A 6,000-nucleotide genomic window follows, 5' to 3' on the forward strand; every position below is an offset into this window, starting at 1 on the left:
TTTTATTTTATTGGCATAAGGATATTACAGATAAGGAAAAGCTTTCAATGCAAGTCAGTACCTTCTTTTCAACTTACAGTTGTGGAGGAATGTCTAGAGAACTGAGAGGTTAAGTGATTTGCCCAGAGTCATCTTGCCAAAATGTGTCAGAGGTGGGATGTGAACCCAGCTCTTTCTGGCTCCAGAATCAACTCTGTCTACTACACTTCTGCCTCTATAATGAGAGTTACTAGTATCAGGATATCCTCCCTCACAAGTTGATGATGATAATGATGATGATGATGATGATGATGATGATGTTTGTCCTTTGTTTTCAAAGAAGACCATGATATCAAGAAGGTGATGCCATGGTTAGCACATGAACTGGATTGGAGGAGGGGAAAGCTCTGCTAAGTCACCAGCCTCCTCCTGAGACATCTGGGTTCAGTGGTCAGATATGAATCAAGATGACTGGAGATATAACCTCAGTCATATTTTTGTAATCCTTCCAAGGAGATCTATATTTATTCAGTGAGGAAACAAGAGGAGAATCATTTTTTTTTTCTTTTTTTCATTCATTCCACAAACAGAAACAACTACGTATAGTACTAGTAGAGTATAGTACTGGGTGTTGTGGAGAATAAAAAGATGAATAAGACCTACTTCCTGCTCTCAAGATGGTTACACTTTAGTAAAAGAGAGAATACTATAAAAATAACTGCAATAATTTGTAAGTGCTCTGTAAGTATAGCTAATAAATCCTATTAAAGTTTAGAGGATGGAGAGATAACCATAAGCTGGGAGGATGCATTAAAGCTTCATGGAAGAGGTAGTATCTGAACTAGGTCTTAAAGAATAGATATCATTTTCAGAAATGGAGCTGTGGGTTCAGGGAAAGGGCATTCTAAGCACAAGGAATAATATCAGTTAAAGTTCATGGAGATAAGAAAACTCAAGGCATAATTTCAAAAAGACAATTAAGATAATAGCATCTATGTAATTTCCAAAGAACACAACAAAGATCCCTAGAACATTGGGTGCATTTTTGTGACAAATGTATGGGAGGGCATGGACATGTCATGGGATGAAGAGTCATTTATTTGCCTCATTGTTGGTAATATCCATATCAATGGGATCACAGAATCATGGGATTTTATTAGAAAGGAGGATTTGTTTATGGAACTACTAGGAAATAAGGTTAGAAAGGTAGGCTGAGGAAAATTTATGGAAGACCTTGACTCTAAAGCTAATGAGATTGGTCTTTAGTTTGTAAACAATGGAAAGACACTGAAAAAATGAAGAAAAGATATGAATGATCAAAGTAATATGACCACACCTTCAAAGGCAAGGTTGCTACCTTGTGAGAGAAAAGCTCTTAGGTTTGGGGTCATTCATATGGATGGATCTGGCCACATGATAAATTTCTAAGACACCTTATTTTTAAAAGAATTATTTTTGCAAGGCAATGAGGTTAAGTGACATAGCTAGGTTATGGTCACACAGCTAGGTACTTATTGTGTCTGAGGTCAAATTTGAATTCAAGTCCTCCTGACTCCAGGGCTGGTGTTCTATTTACTGTACCACCTAGCTGCACACCCCCTCCCAGCCACCATGATAAATTTCCTAGAACAATTTGCCAAGTCTCCCTGAGTTGATCACCCAGCTGAAACAATTTCTGATTGGTCACCACTGGAAGTTCTATCATGACAGTGCCAAGGGACTTTTCATTATTGACAAACCTATATATTATGTTAATTCTGATTCAGTACATCTAGGCCTCTTTCTTCTCAACATTTTATTTTCTGATACAAAGAATACCAAGGACTCAAAACTGTGTCAGTCATCCATCTTACATCTGACAGGGTTTTGATATCACCATCTCTAAGTGATTTGATGGTAGCTGCACTCAATTTCCATAGTTGGATAAAGAACAGAGGCACCAACACCACATGCTGACTTAATTTTGAATCATTCACAGAATCCCTAAAATTGATGTCCATCCTAGAGGGAGTATCTCCAAACTTCCAAGGATCTATATTCAAATTCTGAAAATAATTTTAAAATCAACTAAGAATTCCCATTGGAATAGAGCCCAACAAATAAAATGACTCACAACAATTCAGACTTTTTCAAGTTTGTAAGTCACATTGATGAATAATCCTTTCTATTTACTCAATACTCAGTACTCTGAATAGTCAAACTTCTCTCTATACTTCAGATTGAACAATCAGCAACTTTATTCCAATTTATCTTTTCTACTGATTATCAAAATCAGGAGGCATTATAAAATTCCTTAATTGCCTAGGACTGGAGAATAATCCACAATTCTATTGATCTGTGAGTCTTCTTTACCTTTGAATGCAAAGGAAACCTTTTCAAAATTTACCAATATCCCCCAGTTTGGCAGGTTGACGATTTGGTCACAATTTTTCTCTTGAGGAAGAACTTACCACTTAGAAACTTCAAAGAGTCCCCTAACTACAGAAATTTTCTGATGGCTTACTTCATGCAATGTCAGTCAACCAGAGGACCTGCTCCTTCCAACAAGGAGAATGGAGGAAGGGGGAATTGGTAAAGTATATGAATATGTTCAAGGTCCTTGATCAGGTCTTATTGGAATCACACTGTGTTGCTCAAACAATTTGTCAGAATACTACAGCACCTAGGGAGAGATGAATTACCCTGAATGGAAGTAAGAAGAAGTCCAAACCTGGCCTCATTAAACAGGCATCCAGATCTCAACTATCGGTGAGATTAATTTGGTCCCATCTAGGTATATGCAGTAGGCAGGAGAAGGCTAACTGCCCTTTTTTAGAATCAACCACTCTCTTCTTCTGCTTCCTTCTTCTTTTCCTCTTTCCAGACTCTTGTTCCATCTCTTATCACACATCCCCATCTCCCACCTTGAATATTCCAGGAGCCATGTTCTCTGAGTTAAAACCTGTGTGAACATGATGGTCTTGGCAAAACATTCTGAATTTGGAATATAAAATAGATAGCAGGACTACTTCTGTAACCTTTGGTGACCCCTGAAAGTACAGAGGGTATTTATGAATGATGCCCATAGTTGAGCTCAATAACTCATAAAATGGGGCGGCTAGGTGGCGTAGTGGATAAAGCACCAGCCTTGGAGTCAGGAGTACCTGGGTTCAAATCCGGTCTCAGACACTTAATAATTACCTATCTGTGTGGCCTTGGGCAAGCCACTTAACCCCATTTGCCTTGCAAAAACCTAAAAAAAAAACTCATAAAGCTCAAACAACTGTGGGTTCAGGTAGGAGGACAAGCTTGATTTCACCTTTGCTATGATCCCTATAGTTTAGAACCTGAATATTTGAATTGCAGGGTGGCCAGGTATCATATTTGCTGATTATCATTAGAAATATAGGTGAGAGAAGGATGGACTCAGGTGCCAGAAGTCATCATGAAGACTAGAAGTAGCAGTACCATTCATAATTATGCAAAGTCTGTGGTTCAGAGGTATTCACAGCAATGAAAACCACTGCAATTGAACATTCCCCTTTATTTCTCCCTGCTTTACACTTGTTCCCCAATGTATATCTATGATACAATTAAAAATTAGCAATCCAATGGTTGTATTTTGTATACCCTCATGTGTATCTGATTCAATTCAGTCTTAATGCTCTCATCCCCTCTAGCCACAAAGATGATAGGAAGGAGGTGTTACAGGAATTCCTTAGAAAATAAATTCCTGGACGAACATTCAACTGGTCTCAATCTCTTCCACTGCCCTGTCCTTCATTTGTGGATAAATAGTGAGAGGAACGCATGTTCTATAATGAGGGGATACCCAATGCTATGAAATGAATTTAGGCTCAGGAATCTGATCCAAAGGATCAATTCATTCTAGCTCCTATCTTCAACCTCTTAAAACAGTTCTTTCAAGGCTTTTTGACTAAATTTGATCTTCAAGGGACCTAAGGCTCAACCACAGCCATGGGGATGTATGAAAAAATATTTCAGACTAATCAAGGAAACAACTTGGGTATCATGCAATAATCTTTGTGCACAAACACTCTAAAAGCGATCCTAGGGTTTGTACTATGCTAGAGTCCTAAGGGAGAATAGTCTACAACAGCATTATTTTAATTTACTTTTGGGATCTTAGCCAGTATACCACTTTGGTACACCATTCTTCCAGATCCTGCACAACATTGTCTTTTTGCAAAGTTAGAGAAATGTCAGGTTGAGGAAGATGAGGGGGAAAAAAAACTCTTTAGCACATGACAGATTGAAAATAGGGATGAGGTAGGGTACAGACTTGTCCTCCCTAAAAATGTAATGGTAATGCCAAAATGATACAACCACCATGCACTTGTGCGTAGAATTTAATCATTGCTTTACCTCCTTACTCTTCCCTTTATGAGTTAGTGTGGTATGGTAGAAAGAGTGCTAAATTTGGAGTCAGAGGACAAAGGTTAGATTTTCAACTCTATCATTTCCTACTTGTAGGACCTTGGGCATATCGCCTGTACTTTTTGAGTCTAGTTTCCTTATCTGTAAAATAAGAAGACTGCAAGACCTTAAAGACTCTTCCTACTCTAAATTTGCATTTCTAAGTTATTCCTCAACTCTGGGTATGTTGAACATAGCTACCCTAGGAAATCTGCTAGGTACCTGCTATAGTGCCTTCAGTTAGGGAGTTTAAACCTTCATTGAACTTTATCACTTTACAGATGTATTGGGATCTGCTAGTAATAAAAAGAGATACTTTAGGTGCCATGGTGATGAGTCAGAATCTTTTTCTTTCCATTCCCATTTCCCTTCTTCTCAATGACCTTGAACTTATTTTTCAGGAGAGATTTCAGTGGTAGAATATAACAATATCATTTAGACATAAGTCATCAAAGTGATAATTCAAGCATGGCATCACTATCTGAAGGTGTCTGATATCCTATCATTCTTTAGTCTCAAGAATCTGGAATTTCCAACATACGTGGACATTAATTAGAGACAGAGCATAGATTTAGAGATGGAACCAAGTGCACTAAATATCAGAGTGTGATTTATTGTTCTGTAGATTGTTGAGTAATAGGAGAAAATAAAAATAATGCAGATTAAATTTAAAAGTATGCCATGTATATATATGCATATATATAATATTTATATACACATAAACATATACAAGTCATATAATATGTATTCACACATACATGTATGTTTGTATGTGTGTGTGTGTATATATATATATATATTTTTTTTTTTTGGAGAGACAGTTAAACATTTTACCAGCACACTTGTGGCTAGAAGGGATCTTAGAGATCACCTAGTTCAGTTCCTTTTAATTTATAGGCAAGGAAAAGTCCTAGAGATAATGAATAGATAGCCCAAAGTCACACAATTAGTAAGAAACAGAATGGGAATTCTAGATTAAATCCTCTGACTTCAAATCTAGGGTTTTTTCCAGTATATTACTCTGAGAGAAAGTGGACACTTTTCTATGCTGGCTCCCCACCTCTACTCATTTTTTTTCATCAGTTCATGAATATTGCCAATGGTGATCAAATGCCTGAATTTAGGAAACAGTATATAGCCCTCCTACCTCCATATTCAACAATCCACATACTACCTATGATCAGATAATTTTGTAGTGACCAATCAAGGCAAAATCTCATAGGTTGTACTAACCTGATACAACTTCAGGACACACATTCAGAAGTCCAGCATATTGCCATCCAGATGGGAAGGACCTGCAGAGAGAGAGAATCTGTGTCAGATGTACTAATCCATCTTTGACCTGTTGACACATTTCCCCTAGACAGACAGGATGAGTAGTTGTATGTGGTTGGCCTGAAAGTCCATTAACTGAGGACATGTAGTTATGAAAGACATATGCAGCTTCCATTCTGGAAAGATGTTAGCGGGCATATTTGATGCCCAAATGAAGGATTCAGGAAGAAAAGATCATAGATCTTTAGATATAAGTAGAAGGGACTTAGAGATCATTTGATTTTAGTACCTCATTTTAAGAGTCAAAGAAACTGAGATCCAGACAGCTTG

General features: G+C 37.5%; 1 long non-coding RNA gene across 1 annotated transcript in view; it reads right to left on the reverse strand.

Annotated features, from left to right (window-relative positions):
- LOC141511042 (uncharacterized) overlaps nucleotides 1–5,691 on the reverse strand; it is a 117,854-nt gene extending 112,163 nt beyond the window's left edge. The window contains exon 1 of the long non-coding RNA XR_012475254.1: nucleotides 5,629–5,691. This is a non-coding gene — a long non-coding RNA (uncharacterized LOC141511042). The remainder of the gene's footprint in view (nucleotides 1–5,628) is intronic.
- Nucleotides 5,692–6,000: the final 309 nt, after the last annotated feature.

Source organism: Macrotis lagotis, chromosome 2 (genome assembly GCF_037893015.1).
Source record: "Macrotis lagotis isolate mMagLag1 chromosome 2, bilby.v1.9.chrom.fasta, whole genome shotgun sequence".
NCBI lineage: Eukaryota > Metazoa > Chordata > Mammalia > Peramelemorphia > Peramelidae > Macrotis > Macrotis lagotis.